Source organism: Mirounga leonina, unplaced genomic scaffold (assembly GCF_011800145.1).
Source record: "Mirounga leonina isolate KUSES-001 unplaced genomic scaffold, KU_Mleo_1.0 Mir_53, whole genome shotgun sequence".
Classification (NCBI taxonomy): Eukaryota; Metazoa; Chordata; class Mammalia; order Carnivora; family Phocidae; genus Mirounga; species Mirounga leonina.
The window spans coordinates 56,832,445-56,852,154 of NW_023270807.1; the positions used below are offsets into that span (position 1 = coordinate 56,832,445).

At 37.7% G+C, this 19,710-nt stretch overlaps 1 long non-coding RNA gene across 2 annotated transcripts in view; it reads left to right on the top strand.

Moving 5' to 3' along the window:
• Positions 1–19,710, top strand: part of LOC118001482 — a 92,872-nt gene that overhangs the window by 50,247 nt on the left and 22,915 nt on the right. The window contains exon 3 of one of the 2 annotated variants that reach the window (XR_004676708.1): positions 6,224–7,284. The exons of the other annotated variant lie outside the window; for it this stretch is intronic. This is a non-coding gene — a long non-coding RNA (uncharacterized LOC118001482). Of the gene's footprint in view, positions 1–6,223; positions 7,285–19,710 lie in introns of those variants that run through there. 2 annotated transcript variants of the gene reach the window in all.

Genomic DNA, 19,710 nt, shown 5'->3' on the forward strand with positions numbered 1-19,710 from the left:
AAAAATAATATACTTCCTAAGTAGAAAAGGAAGGAAACCCCCCAAAATTCGTTATTTGACTTAATAAAAAATTTAAACATCTGCATGTAAAGAAACGTAAAACCAAAGTTAAAAAAACAAAACAAAACAGGAGCTGAGAAAAATTAACCATGCATTTGAAATATTTATGTCAAATACATGGTTAATATCCTTAGTATACAAAGACTACATAAAGTAATCAAGTAACCATTAGAATATTATGCTAAAGATCTGAATAGACAATTAATGAAAGAAACAAAAATGTCCAATAAATATATGAAAGCATATTCCATATCCATAATACCTATGAAAAAATGAGAAACTAATTTTACCTACAAAATTTGCAAATAATAATAGCAAAAATGTGCATGACATTGTTCTAAGTACTTTACGTATTGCTAACTCTTTTGTTATTTACAACAGCTCTATGCGCTAATAGGGTTATTGTTAGCTAATGTTATTATCTTCATGTTATAAAGGAAAAATACAAGCCATAAATTTAGCAAGGATACTTAAATGGCCATCCTCATATACTACAGTTTGGGGGCTGGTTTGGCAAACTTTGTTTTAAAAACAAACATATCGGGGCGCCTGGGTGGCTCAGTCGTTAAGCGTCTGCCTTCGGCTCAGGTCGCGGTCCCAGGGTCCTGGGATCGAGCCCCGCATCAGGCTCCCTGCTCTGCGGGAAGCCTGCTTCTCCCTCTCCCACTCCCCCTGCTTGTGTGCCCTCTCTCGCTGTGCCTCTCTTTCTGTCAAATAAATAAAATCTTACAAACAAACAAACATATCTTTTATTGCAAGAATTCCCTTTGTAGGAAGTTGTCCTTAAAAAGATAAAAGGAACAGGGGCGCCTGGGTGGCTCAGTCGTTAAGCGTCTGCCTTCGCCTGGGTCGTGCGTGATCCCGGGGTTCTGGGATCAAGCCCCGCACCAGGCTCCCTGCTCAGCCGGAAGCCTGCTTCTGCCTCTCCCGCTCCCCCTGCTTGTGTTCCCTCTCTCGCTGTGTCTCTCTCTTGTCAAAAAAAAAAAAAAAAAAAAAAAGATAAAAGGAACAAAGTGTTAACAGATATTATCTCTGTGTAATTAAGATGTATTTTATACTCTTTTGTATATTCTTTATTTTTTCTGTTTTCCAAATTTTTTTATTTCTAACATATAGCCTGTGAATAGTATCCCTTAGTTTGGCAGTGCACAACTTGACAGCCCTGATGATTTTTAAAAAGCAGATGAGAATTTCTGGCTGTAGATAATTGACAATTTTCCTTGTGTTACTGAGAAATCAAATATGGCAGATGGGAAGCTTGGCGGGGGTAGGCAGAGGTAAGCTTTATGAAATAACACTTTGTCTTTCCTTTAAAGGGGTCACAGCCACGTAAAAATTATTTGATACTATTTTTATTCATCCCAAGTATCTGGTAAATATTTTTATCAGTTTTTAGGTGGAAAAATTGAAGCATATATTGTTTGCCTTACCTAGTACTGAGCTTAAAGTCAAAGCTGTGGCCTGTTTCCAGCAAGAGTGTGGGCACTCACAGCATAAGATATCATACATACATTTTTCCAACTCATTTCCTACTTTTATTACCTCTTTGATTTTTCCCATGATTTATTTCAAATTTATTTTATTTTACCATTTTGTATGCATCTTTATAGACCTTCTTAAATCTTTTCTTAGAATACAGCACAGTATAAATAAAAATGTATTATGTTAATTTTTATTTTTTTTAATTTAAATTCAATTAGCCAAGGTATTAGTTTTTGATATAATGTTAATTTTTTTAAAACTTCAATTCAATACTCATTAGTAAAACTGTGGAGAAAATTAAGAGAAACCATTTTTTTAAGACATCTAGAATTTTAAAACCAGAAATAAAATAAAAATGTAAACTAGTTACATTAAGATAAAACGAAAACTAGTATAAATGACTTTTGATAAATGTAAAGTGAATGTTTTAAGTGATCACCAAGTAGCAAATAAAGGTGAATTATGTCATATTTCGTGTGTCTTCTGTTGTAAACCCGATTAAAATCTGGGTCCCTAGGGTTGTCGCTTTCTTTTAATGGCTACACTTTGGAGACAGGTGATGGAATGCTAAATCTCCATGGCTAAGTGTTTGATTTATTATTAGTTTTGATTTGAGAATATTCTGTGTATGCAGTCAAAAAAGGGAACAAATGAAACAATGACATTTGGAAAGCAGTAAAATCTGAGGGTAAGAGTTCAGAAGAAATTAAATATGCTCTGTCAGCTACTAAAAACAAATAAAAATTAAAAAGCCCAAATGCACTTAAAAAGTTCAAAAACTGGAGTTTCACATGTCTGAAGAGGAAATAAATCATTGTATTCAATATGGCCTCCATCAGGTGGCCTAGGATATCATAGTTTTATACTTACCAAAGACAAACATCAGTACTATGGTTAGAATTCAAAGGCACCCAAAGAAATCAACCAGATGATAAAAGGGTAAGAGGAGTGAGTCTATGAAGAGAGATTATAGAAAATTAATGTGTTCAACAAAGAGTAAAAGAGGAGAGGGGATTGAGACTTCTCCTTAAATACTTGAGAAAAAGTACCACAAATGAAAAGTTGGAGCCTACAACAGGAGCAAGAAGCTAACAAGGACTGACTTATCCAGTAGGCTCAATAGGCAGAGTGCCCAGGACCCAAGATACTTTTAGAGGCCCACAAAAATGTTTTAACTTCTTTCAAAAATCAGAGAAAAATGAATATTATCATAATAAATATATAAAAATGGATCAAGCCTGGGTTGTATTCATCTTTATGCCAACACATTCATAAAACAAAGTTTTCAATATGCTTTTACAGAGGAAGGAGCCCAAAAGGACAAAAGTGCCCAGGGCCCATGAAAGTCAGAATCTGGCCCTGGCAAATTTTAGACAAAATATTAGATCAAAATAATCTCCATGGTAGGTTGTTGAGTGTTAAGCAGAGATGATCTGGGGGGCTTGCAAAGAGGTATCCCGAGTTGAGGCTAGGAAGAAGAGGCTCACTTTCTCCATCTATGAAATTCTAATTGCATTGTCCTGATGTCTTCCCATGTGTTAAACACTCATATAATTAATGCTCATGATAATGCTCTGAGGTAGGATTTGTTATCCCTCTTTTACAGATGAGAAAATTGGAACTCAAAAGATGACATAACTCACTAATGTTAGAGATGGAGCCATCATCAGACCTGAAGCCGTGACTTTAAGTAGCTGAGACTCCTTTTCTTGCCTAGTTAACATGGTGTCACAACACAAAATTGGAAAATCAGACAGGTGTAATTTCTACCCAGCCCACACTACACTTACCCCACTCCTCATCACTCCATCAAGGCCCTTCTTAGATTCGTAATCCAATAGTTATTTCGTTAGTTACATCTTAAACAGTTATGCCATAACACATGCATCTGCAAGTTCAAATTCTTTTTGGTATGGCTTATTACAAGAAAAGAGGATCTTTGAGTAAGTTATTTTACTGCATGAATCTGCTTCTTTTAAAAGTTTGGATCCCATTGATATGAACTTAAGCGATACATAATTTTCTAAAAAAAAAAGTATGTACTCTTGGGGAGTGGAATGGAGAAATGATGTTGAGTGATCAAAGGTCATTTTCAAAACAGGGATATCTTTTTAAAACCAGGTCTTCTATCTAGGCCAAAACATGTGTGGCAATTTATACTTTGAAATTAGAATTTTTAAGAATTTATTCTAGGAGAGAGATCTCCAGGGAGTTGGTAGATATGTTCGTGGATTGTCACATTCCTTGGTATTTCTTATTGTGTAGTTGTAGGCTATTGGAATTTTTGAATCAGAGAGAGTGACTTTTATTAAGAGAAATGGAGAAATTTTTATTCTACAGAATTCTTCTTAGGGAGAACGTTGTATATTTTTAGGAAAAAAACCCCACTTGGGTGAACTTCTTAGTATGAAAGATGAGATCCTAATGGACAATTAAATTGCCTTATAAAGCAAGTGGATCTTGTTACCTGGGGGACCCTTTGCCTAAATGCTATGGTGCGTTTGAGTGTACCCTGTTTAGCATGGAAGATGGGCAGAGTTAAAAGGCCCTGCACAGAAGATGGGGGAGTAATATGAAATTTCCAGAAAATCCAGGAGGAGGGTAGAAAATCCAGTAGGGATGGTTAGAAAGGGGAGGGGGGAATGTCTAAGAAAAGAGTTTAGGAAAAGAATTTGTATTAATTTTTAAGTTGCTTGCTATGGAGTTTGCAAAGCAAACCTTTCCCTCAGAGTCTTCAGTATAGTCTATATATCTCAATAATGCCTTTGAGAGGGTGGATTCTTCTCAAGGAATTCCGAAAGGTGCTGAGTTATGAATCAGGGTTGGCCTAAGACCGCAGGCCTGGAGGCAGGAGTTGGGGTTAAGGGCAAAAACATCTGGGTTCCATTTAAGTTTTGCTCCAAAGTCAATACCACATGCTAGGAAAAGCAAAAGCATCTACATCCCTGCCCAGCACTGAATATAGAAGGAAATTAGTGTTTCTGACAGGAAAATTGCTTAAAAGGTCAGGATACCTCTTTCTCTAACATCCTAAGAATGAAAAATCAAAATATACTACAGATATTCATTTTCCATTAGTCTTTTTACTTTTAATCATCAGTGTTACAATCATAGAAATCCTGTTGGTACCACTTCATTTTTTTTTACTGCAAAGATTTTTACTGCAAGAAGTTTAATTCAATGACTCAGATCAATGTTGTTGATCAATACTGATTTTCACCAGTGATCCTTATTGTCATTAATTATAATAATGAAGATGAGAAGTATCATCTTATTATTAATCTTTTGGGACAATAACTACTCTCAATGAAATACTGATAGGACTGGGACAGATGATACAATAATTTTCCTTTAAGTGATTGAGTTACATTCTTTCCTGTGCTGCACAAATGTTTCCCACACTTGCTTCTATTATTTACAGTGTACTTAAAAAAAATTCTGTTGTTTAAGCAACCCAATTTGTAGTGCTTTGTTATGACAGCCTAGCAAACTAATACTGTTACATATTTAGAACACTTAGATTCATCCAGATAGATAGTTGATTTTTTTAAATTGAAGTATAATTAACATACAATGTTTTATTAGTTGCAGGTGTATAACATATTGATTCGACAGTTCTGTACATTACTCAATGACCACCACAATTCGTGTTCTTTCTATACCAACTGTTTCACAAAATCAAAGTTGTTTATTTAGTCCTTTATGTTTTCTTTAGAAACACTCAGCAGATTGGGCTGGGAATATTGGTAGGACCACTCTGAATAGGTTTTTGCAGGCAAGGTAAACAATTCATAAAGACATATAATCTTGGTAATCCACCTGTCCCTGCCCCTTCTTTTCCTCCATGTAGCTGGCCTTTATGAGAATTACTTCAGGTTTTCACTTCCTTTATTTTACAAAGCAGTCAAGAAGATAGTTGAGTTTTAGCATGTAATCTCTGGAGCTTTGTTTGCTTTCCTGCAATGACTTGGAACCACTGGGTCACATCTAATTAATATGTTGTTGGCAGGACACACTGAATAGAAGTTGTCAAAACCAAATGATTAGAGGTTTAGATTCAGGGTCGAATTGCATGTGCTACTTCCAAGAGTTACTGCAAGTAGTATGTACCTGCTTCAAGCCTACAAGGTCCAAGGCTATTAAAACACACACACACACACGCACAAACACACCATTAGTGGATTTTTTTTTAATCATAGAATACATTGCCAGCAAGTATTTTTAAGTGGAATTTCTTTTAATCTTGTCAAGTAACAGATATTTGATATTTTATAAATTTGACACCTCTTCTCTTAAAAACCAAGAGAGGTGTGAGTTGAAATATTTTTTTCAATCATTTTGACCCAAAAGTTTTGATAAGAAAAGCGAACTTCCGGGCCTATATGCTTCAAATTGACTGTCGACATTAATGAAGTTCACTGCATAAGCTGGGCTTTTTCACTTATCCAATATAAACATACTCCTAGCCCCGTATCTTTGCAAATTTTACACTATATTTGCCAACCATAAAAATCTCTGCAAACATTGGACAGGATCACCTCTTGCTACCTGGTAACGATGTTTATAAATGTATTTATTCAGATAAGATGGCCAAATACATTTAAAAAATATTTCTTAAAAGGGATCTCAGCAATGTTTTTTTGCAACCTGAAATCTTCATTCCGTGTTATTCTTTCCACAGATGCTTCCAATGGCCAGATTTGTGCAAGAATGATGAAGCGAGGGTCTGAGTCTGGTAGCCATATAATTTTTTGTTGTCCAAGTTCATTTCTTTAGAATACTTTCGTAAGATACGTGAATGTAACTAAGGCAAAAGTGTTTTTTTTTTTTAACATCATGAACTTTCTGATTCACATACGATTTTCATAGAGTCAATGCGATCACTTTATTTTCACTTTCTTCTCTGCCCACTACCTGGGCAGTGGGTAAGTGCTAAATTCCTTCTAAATTCCTTCCATTTACTTAAGGCTCACTTGAAGCAATTTTGCTTTTGACTCTAGACCCTGTTTTGTTTAGTAGTGGAACTGATTTGGACTCTGTTCTAAGACAATCCCATAAGATTTTACAGCGGCTGAAATCCAGTTCTTCCAACTTGCCTTATCCTTGGCCCTTACCTATTTGGAGACCTGAAGCTGGAGGCCAGTCTCATGTGATTTCTCTGAGTTGTTCCTCAGCCATGTTCTTGTGAGCAATGCTTCTATCCAGACCTCTTCCCCACTAAAAAGTGGGTACCACCCCTCTCCTGCCAACATGATTTGCCATGTGGAGCCCCAGTCTTGCTCCTGTTCCCTTAACATAGTCACTGATGGAGCACTTGGTGAGTGATTGAGGTGGACCCAGTTTGATATTCTTCTGGGAGCCAAGTGCTACAGACTATAGGCACTTCCTTTGATTCAGATAATAACTTCCTTAATCCAGAATCAAGTCATTTGATTCTTCCTCTATTTTTACTGGTGTTGAAACAAACAAATTAAACCTCCTCTGGTATGCAGTTTAAAGGCTTAGAAGTGGTGAGAAGGATATATTTGGCACTGTGAAATTTTGAATTATAAAAAGAGAAGTACAAATGAAAAAAATGCAAAAGTCTAAACTATTACTTAAGATATATAATAAATATCAGCAACTTTTAGGAACTTGGCAATTTCCAGTAAATGACCATGGCAGATGGTTTTATAACTTGGTTAGTCACTTTTATTAATGTTCATAGTTGGCAGCTAATCTGGTTATTAATTTTAACTTTGCTACCACATGTGTATTTATATATTCTTTAATTCATGACTACATGACTATAACTTTCATATTCATATGCAATATCTTTTTTTTAAAGATTTTATTTATTTATTTGACAGAGAGAGACACAGTGAGAGAGGGAACACAAGCAGGGGGAGTGGAAGAGGGAGAAGCAGGCTTCCCGCAGAGCAGGGAGCCTGATGCGGGTCTCGATCCCAGAGTCCTGGGATCATGATCTGAGCCAAAGGCAGATGCTTAACAACTGAGCCACCCAGGCACCCCCATATGCAATATCATTCAAAGCCAAAAAAAAAAAAAAAAAATCAAACTCAGAAGCAATCAGGCAGTAATTCTACTTAGCATAAAGCAATGGTTTTGACAATTATTATAAACTATTCCTCTTGAATTAAACCCTACATGTTCACAGGAGACTACTCATGAGATTTACTGAAGCAGATAATTCTATTATATTAGTTTAGAAATAGGAACAGGAAAAGGGGACAAAAGCGCCAATCAATATAAGTGCGTGGAGACACTGAAGAATTTTCATATGTATTTTTGTCCAGTAATAGACTCTGAAGACTATTTACAAACTTGCAGTTGTTTTCCTTTTAAATGCTTTTATCTGCAAAAGATGAATGGTGTGAATTGTTTCACATTGTGAAATAGTACATCATATTTTTCTTTAAAATAGGATCCCTTGACTACAAGAAATTGGTGGTAATTCGATTCCCAACTTGGCCTCCCCTTACTTTTTTGGTTTCTGTCTTCTGAATATATTCTGGTTTGTTTTTGTCTCAAAATATGGCACTCACAACCTAACCCAATTTTCCACGTGCAAATTGGCAACCTTAGAGAAGAAACTGACCTGACTTCTTCCTTTCTTCTTTCCTCCCTTCTCTCTTTCCATCTTTCCTTTCCACCCTTTCCCTTCTGTTCTTCCTTTAGCAAATACTGAGAACATAATCTCTATCTGGCACTGTATTAGGTGCTGGAGATAAAAATGAGCAAAAGAAAACACTGGCCTCTACTTTCATAGAGCTTATAATCCAATGAAGAATATTGAGAGGAACAAATGATCTCACAAATAAATGTAAAATTGCATCTGTGACAAGTCCTAAGAAAAGGTATACAGTCCTATGAAACTGTTACAGGAGGATTTGAGCTAATCAGGGAGATCAAAAAGGCTTCTCTTCTCTTGAGCCAGATGCTGAAGGAAGGATAGAGCTAATAGGGTGATGAGAAGACAGAAAATTATCTCAGGCAAGGAAACAAGCATATGCAGTGCGAGTGGATAGTAAAGACCCTGGTGAAGGTATGAGGGATGGGAAGGAGTCCAGCGCGAATGGAGCAAAGAAAGAGAAAGCCTGCAGGAAGTGAGGTCAATCAGAAAATAGAAGGTGCCAGATCATGCAGGTTCTTGAGGCCATTTTATCTTGAGCCTAACACAACAAATGGGAAACCATGAGGAGTTTTAAACAGGAGGGAGAGGACATTTTAATTTTAAAAGATTACCATGAAGAGTGGATTGAGAAGACACCAGTGTATATGCATATGGATCAGTACAAAGATGTCTGCAGGAGCTTGGGGAACAGACAATGGCAAGGTAGCTTGGTGTCACTGGCAAGAGGACAATGGAATTGAGAAGTGTTTAGAAGGAAAATTGGTAAAACTTTATAATGGATCATATAAGGTGGGGAAGGAGAGCATTAGATAAAGGTGAGGGATTCATGGACTTACAGCTTCTGTCTGATGTGACTGGAGGGGCACTGTGCCATTGGGTGAGGTGGGAAACACTCTTGGGCCAGATTTGGGAGGAACGAGTAGAAGTGAGGTTTTGTAAGAAGAGTCATTGAAAATTGCACAAGGAACTATCAAGTAGAAAGTCTGATTATGTGTGTCCGGAGCTCAGAAGAGTGTTCTCAGGTGGTGATATAAATTTGTGAGTCTTCTGCATATAAATGGCAATTGGATCTATATGGAAGAACATCAGATAAAAAGAGGAAAGGCCAGAGGACTGAATCTAGAGAAACTCAATAATTAATAGCCCCTGAGAAGAAAATGCAAAGAAAGTCAGAGAAAGGAGCAGCTAGCAAGGTGGGAGGAAAGCCTAGAGGATGCTGAGATTTCCAGAGGAGGTCGGCCTTTCCACATCAAGGGGGAAGCTGGTGGTGGAGGGCTGCTGCGAAGTTAAGAATAGGAAGCATCTTTCTAGTTGATTCATATAAACTTACTGCCAGCTAAAATCCTTAAATGCTTTTTCAGATGTAAACAAACAACCCCAAGATCTCAGTAGCTTAATAGAATCAAAGTTTTTTCTTCCTCACATCCGATTCCAGGGAGGTTTGAGTTGTTCACTTCAAAGAGGTGACTAAGGGAATATGTTGCTTTCATCTTGTGGCTCCTCCAGCTTGTTGTTTCATGGTCTCCCTGGTATCATCCTGCTGTGGGAAGGAGGAAGTGAATGTGGGGAAAGGCACACCTGATCTTTAGTTTCCTCATTTTAGAAGTGACATATGTCACTCCCACTCACATTCCACTGTCAGAGTCAGGCAATGACAAACCTAACTGCAGGGAAGCTGGGAAATCTAAAAGAGCAAAGTCAGACCTGTGAGCACTTAGAAACCCCATGACCCCTGCCTGGCCCTTAAGCAGGTCAAGTTTGGGATCCAAGTGCAGGACCTTGAATTTACCACCCTTCAGTCTCAGTGTTAGATCTCATCATTTCAGCCCACTAGGCCTTTTTAGATTCTGATTCTGAAATCTTGCATTTCCTTCCTTGCTTGAAATTATTCAACAATTTGATCAGCATTCATTTTACAGTTTTATCCAATTAAGGGATAAACTTCTTAGTTGAACAGGGCCAAGAACTGAGTCTCACCTGAAACATGTCTCCAGAGGTTGTACTCTATAGGGACTGGTTTCAACCCACCCTTCAGCATCCCTGGTGCTGTTCAACCAGATAGGGATTGTCCAACTGGACTAACGTCTGTAGATAATGAATAGAAGGAAGAACAGAGTGTTCACCTAACATCAAGTTTAAGATGTTTTTCAAAATTAAATTAGAAAAGAAATACATATAGGTTGTTCTTCTGTAGTAGTAATCTGTAAATAATTACCCGAGGTATCTAGAGAAACCCTTATTTACGATAAATAAGGCATAAGCCTCTACAAAGAATGTGCTACTAAAAAAAAAAGAATGTCCTGTACCCCTGAAATAAATAATACATTATATGTTAATTAAAAAAAAAAGGATGTGTCATAGTCTAAATGTTTGTGCCCCTCCCTGGCTAAATTTTTATGTTGAAATCTAATGCCCAGTGTGATGTGGTCTTAGGAACTGGGGCCTTTGGGAGGTGATTACATCATAAGGACAGAACCCTTATGAAGGGATTAGTGCCCGTGTGAAAGAGGCCCAAGAAAGCTCCCTTGGCCCTTTTCCCACCCTGTGGGGACACAGCCATTGGCGCTGTTTATGAACCAGAAAGTGGGCCCTCAGAAGTCACCAGATCTGCTGGTGTCTTGATCTTGGACCTGCCAGCCTCCAGAATGGTGAAAAATAAATTTCTGTTGTTTATAAGCTACCAAGTCTCTGGTATTCTGTTATAGCAGCCCGAATGAACTAAGACAGAATCAGTGTATTTACTGTCCAAATTTGTTATACATACTAAGTTGGAAGAAGGAATGTGGTCACAGAGGGAGCAGATGTTCCCATGCTGGGGAGGAGAGCCAGGGAGCACAGACACACTTGTTCTGTGTGCCTGTAGCCCTAACCAGGGGGCGTGAGCATTCAGCCCTCCAGGCAGGTATACCAGCTGTATATGGCCACAGCCTTGCGGCAGGCAGCAGATAGACAAGAAATAAAACATGGGGGCACCTAGGTCTTTGTAACTTTGATGTAAATAAGTGATGGGGACGTAAAGTACAGCATAGGGGATATAGCCCATAACATTGTAATAACTTTGTATAGTGACAGATGGTAACTAGACTTACCGTGGGGATGATTTTGTAATGTACAAAAATACTGAATTGCTATGATGAACATCTGAAACTAATAGGGTATTGTACGTCAGTTCTATTTCAGTAAAGATCTTTTTATTTTATTATTTTTTTAAAAAAGAAATTATGGGGCGCCTGGGTGGCTCAGTCAGTTAAGCGACTGCCTTCGGCTCAGGTCATGATCCTGGAGTCCCAGGATCGAGTCCCACATCGGGCTCCCTGCTCAGCGGGGTTCTGCTTCTCCCTCTGACCCTCCCCACTCTCATGTGCTTTCTCTCATTCTCTCTCAAATAAATAAATAAAAATCTTTAAAAAAAAAAAGAAATTATGTTTCATGGGTAAAGAGTTTCAACTTGGAATGATGAAACAATTCCGGAGGTAGATAGTGGTGGCGGTTGCTTAATAATGTGAACGTGCTTAATGCCACTGAACTGTACACTTACAAGTGATTAAAATGATAAACTTTATGGTATGTGTATTTTACCAAAATTAAAAAAGAGAGAGAGAGAAATGATGGGCCTGGAACTGAGATGTGAGGTCCTCACGACATGGCTGATATGTCCCCTGTGTCCTATTCCCTTTCCCCAGCCCTCCACTGTATGAAAGCGGTGAACTTCAAGTTCTGGGTCCCTCCACCCTGGCAGAATCCACACTCACTTCTCATAATCTGCTGAGATGGCAGGGTGTGTCTCCGCGAGGACCAGAGTAGGACCCTGGGCCACATCCGCCGGTTCCTTCGTGAATCCTTGATCTGCTGTGCCCTTCCCTCTACTTGCTGGCAGACCGACTCAAAGTAGGCGTGGCTGTATCCAAGATGTCCTTTCGCCAGCTCTCATATGTGGACCTGCCTTTCTTGTCTGGCATAGCTCAGGGCTCTCCTAGTTTTAAACCAATGATAACTAAAATAATCAATTCATTCTATTTGCTCTTTCCATATATTCTCTGACTTTATATGATATATATATGCAGAATTTATACATCATTCCGAATTGATATATCTACCAAATAGAGAATTTATCAGCCAAAATAAGATTATTCCACTTTTATGGTTATTATAAATTAATAATTTAGCAATCTGATTTAAACATTGCTGTCAACCCCCATCAGTGAGACACCTGAACTTTCAGATGTGCCCTCCATCAGGTGCTCCTGGATTTAGAACTGGTGATCTATAGACTCCAAGAAACAAACTGAGGGTTTTAGAGGGGAGGGGGGTGAGGGGATGGTGAGGCTGGTGGTGGGTATTAAGGAGGGCATGTGTTACATGGAGCACTGGGTGTTACACGCAGTGAATCATGGAACACTACATCAAAAACTAATGATGTAATGTATGGTGACTAACATAGCATTAAAAAAAAAAACCCACAAAGAACTGGTGATCAGGCTGAGGCCTCTGCAAGGAGCTGCACTGCGTCCAGTCGTGTCCTTAGGGGCCAGCCTTGCTCTTTAGCCACAACCACTTCCAGCCATTGTTTCTCTGTCTTGTCCACTTAACACTGGTGTCAAATGCTTTATGGAAGTTTGGACATACTATGTCTCCTAAATTTCAGTCAACATTTAGAGTAGCTAAATGCTTCCTTGCCATCTCTTTATTCTTCTTTGGCTTCAGTGGCTTTTCTCTAATATTTTTCTACCCATTACCCACATTTCCCAACGGCTTTGCAGGTAGATGCAGCCAAGTGACTGGTTTCATCCAATGAAATATAAGTGAAAGTGAAATGTGAGACTTCCGAGCTGGGACATTTAGGAATGTTGTGCCCCTGCTCCATCTTCTCTTCTGCTGCCAGAGAAAATGGAAGTCTAGGTCCTTAGGTAACTGGGGGGAGGAGAGCCTCTTGCTGACCTACCTTGGGCATGTGATGTTATTGGATCATTTTGTGCCCACATCTTAGCCAAGCCTATTCTGACTGATAATCCTGTTGGTCAGGAAGTTTCTCTTTTAAGGCAATGATTGTCACATACTACGTAAATTGCACACTTGAAATAGTCTGTGTTTTGTTTTACGAACACAATATACAATATGATGATTTAGCCAAGTATGGATTCTGGAGTCAGAATGCTAGTGTTTGAATCTAGGCAACACCATTTACTAGCTGTGTGATCTTGGGTAAGTTAATAACCTCTCTGAGCTTTGTAACATGAGAATGAGAATAGTATCTACCTCTGAAGGTAGTTGTGAGGATCAAATGAATTAAATTACTTAAAGTGGTGCCCAGCACATAGTAAGCATTTGATAGATGTTTATTATAATTACTAGATGTAACAAGACCCTCATGAATATTGCTATAATTAAAGTGTGAAGCATTTTGATAATGTGATATATGTGAGTGTTGTTGTTGCAAATCAACATATACTTTAAAATTCTGATCATGAATGTTTAATTCTATTTACCCAAAAGAAAAAAAAATTAGAACTAAGCATGAAGCAGCTTATAAATAATTTCAAAGAAGGCAAACTCCCACTTCCTTATGGATAATGAGCAGCTGTTCCACATCTGTCATCCTGTTTTGAAGTATATATGTGTTTAGCGACTCCACACAACAAACCGTTTTCTCTCTGACTCTTGTCTTTGCTAGATAATGTTAGGGACAGTCTATTGAACCTGTGCATGAACACACATTTCAAGTAAGCATGATTCCATTATGACTTTTAAAGCTGATTTGATTTGGGCGCCTGGGTGGCTCAGTTGGTTAAGCGACTGCCTTCGGCTCAGGTTATGATCCTGGAGTCCCGGAATCGAGTCCCGCATCGGGCTCCCTGCTCAGCAGGGAGTCTGCTTCTCCCTCTGACCCTCCTCCCTCTCATGCTCTCTGTCTCTCATTCTTTCTGTCTCAAATAAATAAATAAAATCTTTAAAAAAAAATAAAGCTGATTTGATTTATAATTTAATTTCTCTTATTTTTTCAAGAGATACAAAGCCAATATTCAGCATCCTATTAGCAAGAGTTTAATTTTCAATTCTCTATTTCCTTTATGAAAGGACTGATGAGAAAATATGTAGTGTCATTATATTCTAATCTTTGGATACTGTATTCTATTTAAATCAAAGGTATGGTGCTAATTTTAGGTCTCTTGAGTTGCCTTTGCAGAAGATACTTCCTATACAGAATGTATATGTTAGAACCAAACTAAAAGAAAATTTCTACTTCTACAGTGCTTATAGAATGCTACATTTCTCTCTTCCAGAATATTTTCTTGTTCACTAAATTGTAGTCAGAATGTAGTCATCATGAATATAAATGTCTTTACTTGTGTGGTAAAGCACGGTGACCATCACTGGTATGATGACTTAGATTTTAAGAATGAAAATAAATGGGAAAATTACATTAAAAATAAAAATGGTACTTTCCCATGGAAAAGGCTGAGAATTCATGTAATTTAGCTCTAATAGAAGTCCCAAAAGGGGCTTTTTAACCATCCACCAATAAAATATTATTTTACATATCGTAAACATTCAGCAAAAGTATTTGCCCACATAGAATCTACAGAGTGATTACTCCTTCTCTGCACCCATGACCAGGCCTGTGGAGAGCAGAGAGCTCCAAGAGGAATCCACCTTCACATTTGATGGGGGAAGCCAGTGGAGCATGAATGTAAAAAACCTCTCTCATAGGCCTAGTGACCAGGATAGTATGTTCTGCAAGTGGACAGTGGTGGCAGGAAAGGGAAGAGGACAATACAGATGCCAAAGAGTAGCAGCAACATTTCTGACTGGTTTTCTTCCAAGATTAGTATTCATAAGTTAGTTTGTTTCTATATGTCTATTGTGCTTGGAAATGTGAGGCTAATACTAGCCAGCTGCTGTCTATAAATCTTGGCACTTGGATCTCAAAAAACTCTCCAACTTTGCTTTTGCAAACTCACTAGGAGCTAAATTACCATAAAAAATAACTTTTGCCCTCACTGTGTCTTCCATGCTCAAAATGTCTCCAAATGTAAATCTCCCAAACTATAGATATTTTAAAAATCCATACTTTTTTCTTTTTCTTAAAGTTTCAAAGCTTGTCTTTAATAAGTGTTCTCTGATTTTTTTTCTTGCTTGTTCCAAGATCTGAACATTGAAAAACAGTCACTCAGTCACAGGTTATACTTGACAAATTTTCTAGAAATCTAGGTATGTCATTAAACCATTTGGCAAAATTAAGTAAGCAAAGATAAGAAACTATAACATAGGTGTGTTATGTCACTGACTCTTTCATTTTATATCATTGATAGGACTCAAGGGTATACATTGACACTCAGACATTGGTTTCCCTAGATAGGTTTGTAAACCAGAATTATCCATATCCTTAAGTGCATGTGTTTGGGAGTTGGGGAAGACAAAATATATTCATTGAATGCCTACATGTACAGTTGCTATGGTTTATCCATATAATCTTATTTAATACCCACTACTAATTACTGAGATAGATATTTAAATTTCTCTTTTACAGATGAGAAAAATGACACATATAAAATCAAAGTAATTTTCTGGAATTGGGGCTCACTTAGTTGTGAATCAGAAGCCCAAGCGTTTTTTCACTGTACCATGTTCTGAGCTTTTTTACCATTTCATATATGTCCATTTTATTCTCTTTTTTAGAGACTTCAGATACACGGAATTATCATTTTAAAGTATAAAACAACAAGCTAACTACTTTAATTGAGTTGGAGGGTACCAAAAAGTGCAATGGATTCTTGTGAGGGAAATATCTAAATCCTGCATCGGTGTTTTTTGATCTTAGAAGTAGTAGAGTATACCCTGAAAAGCAAGTTCTAGAGTCAGACAGCCCTAGGGTAACATCCCTGCTCTGTCATTTACTTCTTAGCTTGCAAATTTAGACAAAATACTTCATCCATTTGACCTTCAGTTATAATAGTGCAACAAGAACAATAAAACAAAGTTACATGAAATAACAAGGATTGATGCTCAGAATACACAATGATTGGGAGAGCACAGGGCACCCAATGATTAGAAGAACCAGCTGAAATCACCAGGAGAAGCTATTGGTATGTATAGAGACACCTTTTCTCACTTTGCCCATAGAATCCTTGCCAACCTCCCCCTTGGTGGCACTGTGGAAAGTCAGAGGTTCAGTCAAGGTTGAGAAAGATAACATTCTAGGAGTGCAACGATTGCAGTCTAAAGAGTTCAAGAGGGAACATGGTTGAAAGGTTTGTCATTCTACTTTTAAACTATAAAGTTCCAAATGGTAAGTTTAACATAGCCATAAAATGAACTATAATTTACATTTTCTTGTATATTCTGGGTAAGACCTGCCTTTGACATACTGGTGTGAGGTAACTCTTACTCAGTTGGACACAGGATGGAGAATCTTTACAGGTTCATGTGAGGTATAGTGATTTATCAATGAAGATTTAATAATGGTAGAGAAAAGGAATATGCATATTTGTTTACTGCACTACCAGTGCAAGTCCAGATTCTTTATCCTCTGACTGACAGTCCCCCCCAAATTAGCATGTCAGCCACATTCTTCTGATCTAATCTTACATGATTCTGTGAAAGAATGTTGCTCCAGGGGCGCCTGGGTGGCTCAGTCTTTAAGCGTCTGCTTTCGGCTCAGGTCATGATCCCAGGGTCCTGGGATCGAGCCCCGCATCGGGCTCCCTGCTCCGCGGGAAGCCTGCTTCTCCCTCTCCCACTCCCACTGCTTGTGTTCCCTCTCTCACTGTATCTCTCTCTGTCAAATAAATAAAATCTTAAAAAAAAAAAAGAGAAAAAAAGAATGTTGCTCCAGTCAGCTGGATCAGCTCCCCAGGGCAGCCCACTGGAACCAGCCTGGTCACCAGGCCCTGGAGTGAGTCTATTGGTGTGAGTTACAGGCTCCTTAGTGCATCTGGTCAACCTAACACAAGGAATAGAGGACCAGAGAATGCCCTAAATGGGAGAAACTGGAGCCAGAGCTCACCTGGGTCCTAAGTAGAGTTTGCAATATCTGGCTTGGGTGGCAGTGCCAGCCCTGGTTGGTCCCAAGGCCTAGAGAAATTCTTAAAAGTTGTCAAAGAAGGCATTCCCAAAGTACAGGACCCCTTGGTCTTGGGACCTGGTGCAGGAGCCTATATGCCTAGTCTAAGGGCAGTAATACCTATATAATTGGTTTTCATGTCAGTCCTGGAAATAAAAGGTGAAGTACTTAGCATATTACCTACAAACCAGTAAGAGCTCAGTATATGTTGGATATCATCATCATCATCACATCAAATTGTCCTTTCCTTACATCATCATCACATCAAATTGTCCTTTCCTTAGGAAATGTTAATAGATACTCCAAGCAAAAAAGAAGTGAGGTATTAAAACAAATGGCTTTAAAGAACAGTTCAGGTTTTAGGTTAATGATGATGGGTTGAATCTCTGAAGTTATTTCCATTCTTTCCCACTAAAACAAAAGTAAGAGATTTTTTTTTAAGCATAAACCTGTTAGACAAAGAGAATGGGTGAGAAGTCAACAAAACCCAAATTTTGGAAGATATAAATCAGATGAATGAGTGGTTAATGACTTGGGAGACTTGAGAAAGTTGACTTCTAAGTCAAGAGTGAGGAAAGTTGAGAAGCAACTCAATTTTTGCTGTACTCAGAAGCTGGAGGCAACACTTCTGAAACTGGAAGTGAAGATGGGACTGAAAACAAAGTGGTTGAAAATTAGATTCTCAGACCTCCTCACCACTCCATGAAGAAAAGCGACTGACTATTCAACAACCCAAACAACCCACCTCACTCCCAACCAAAAGCTAGATTACTTCTAGAGCACTGGTCGTTGGATTAGAGAATCAGAATTATCCACATTAAATAAAATAATAAATATGTAATAATAATTAAATAAAATTTAAAAATTACAATTAAATTAAATTAAAATAGTAATAATTGCAATAAATAAATAAATAATGAGTCCCAACCCCCACTACTACCACTATTGCTACTTTTGGGGTTTAGTTTAGTTTTGTTTTGTTTTTTGTTATTGTTTATTTGTTTTGTTTGTTGCATTTTGTTGTGTTTTTTTTTGGTCTCATTCAATCCCCAGAACTCTAACAACCAGGGCTATAGCTATTCTAGTCAGGATTTTGGAAGAATTTTTTCTGGGAGATTTGACCAGCCCAAGGGAAATGCCCTAAAGATACTCACTATGCCATCATCTTCTAGTGTATCCTAATATCTATTCTTCCCTTCTTCTTTAGTAATATAATTCTTAATTGGTCATATAGTTATACAAATATTGTAAAAAGCCAATCTCCTTTGCCATGAGATGTGGCCAAAATTTCTGGCCAATGTGATGTAAGCAGATGTTCTGTGTGCAACTTACAGGGAAAGGATATGTATCTTTCCTTCCCTTTTTTTCCCCATTTTCTCATTGATTAGAATGTAGACATGGTGCTGAACCTTCTTGTACCATGGAGTGTAACCTTCACAAAATAGTAAAGCAATGAGATAGAGGATTTCTTTGTCCTGGAAACTCTGGAGTGCTATGCTAAGCCCAAACCTGCATTCGATACAAATAAGCTTTGCCTTGTTTAAAATACTCTTCTTTAAACTTTATGCTACATACAGCTGAATGTATATAATAAGCAATATAATAATGTAAGATGCTTCCTCAATGAAATGGCATAGCCCAATAACCTTACAGTGAAGCACATGGTTGAAGAACCCTGCCCAAGCCCATGGAGGTAACAAACAGCTTTATAGAGCTTCACTCTCAAAGTTAAGAGGTCAGCCAAAACTACCAGAAATTTGAGAGATTTTTGAGCTATCATTAAAGACAGAGACAACAACCACAACAATAATGATAACAATAAGAAAGAAATTGGAGAAAAAAGAAACTATGCAAGAAAAAAATCCAAAATTTATTACTAACTCTTCAGATAGAGAAGATAAACATCTTGAGTTCATAAAGCAAGAGAAGAATACTTTAAAAATGGAACAGAAACAGTTATGGCTTTTGAGGTTAAAAATATGATTACAGAAATAAAAAATTTAATGAGAGCTGGAGTGTAAAATTGAAAAATATCTCCCAGAAAGTAGAGCAAAAGGCAAAGAGATGATAAATAAGAGAAAAATATATGTATTTTTTAAAAAAGAATCAATTCAAGAATTCCAACATCCAAGTAATAGGAATTGCAGAGAAAAAGAAGAGAAAAAAAAGTTAGGTATAAAACCTTCTAAAAAATAATTCAAGAAAATTTCTCCAAACTAAAGCCCATAAGTTGGCAGACTAAAAGAGTCCATTGCATACTCAACACAATGAACAAAAAGCAGACCGGCATCAACCCATATCACTGAGAAACTGCAGAATACTGGAGCAGAGAACAGATCTCAGGAGAATCCAATAGGGGGAAAAAAGGTAACAGAAAGTAGATTCAAGAATCAAAAAGTCACCAGACTTCTCAACAACACTGGAAACTAGAAGGGATGGGAGCTTGCCTTTAAAATTCTGATGGAAGGGGCGC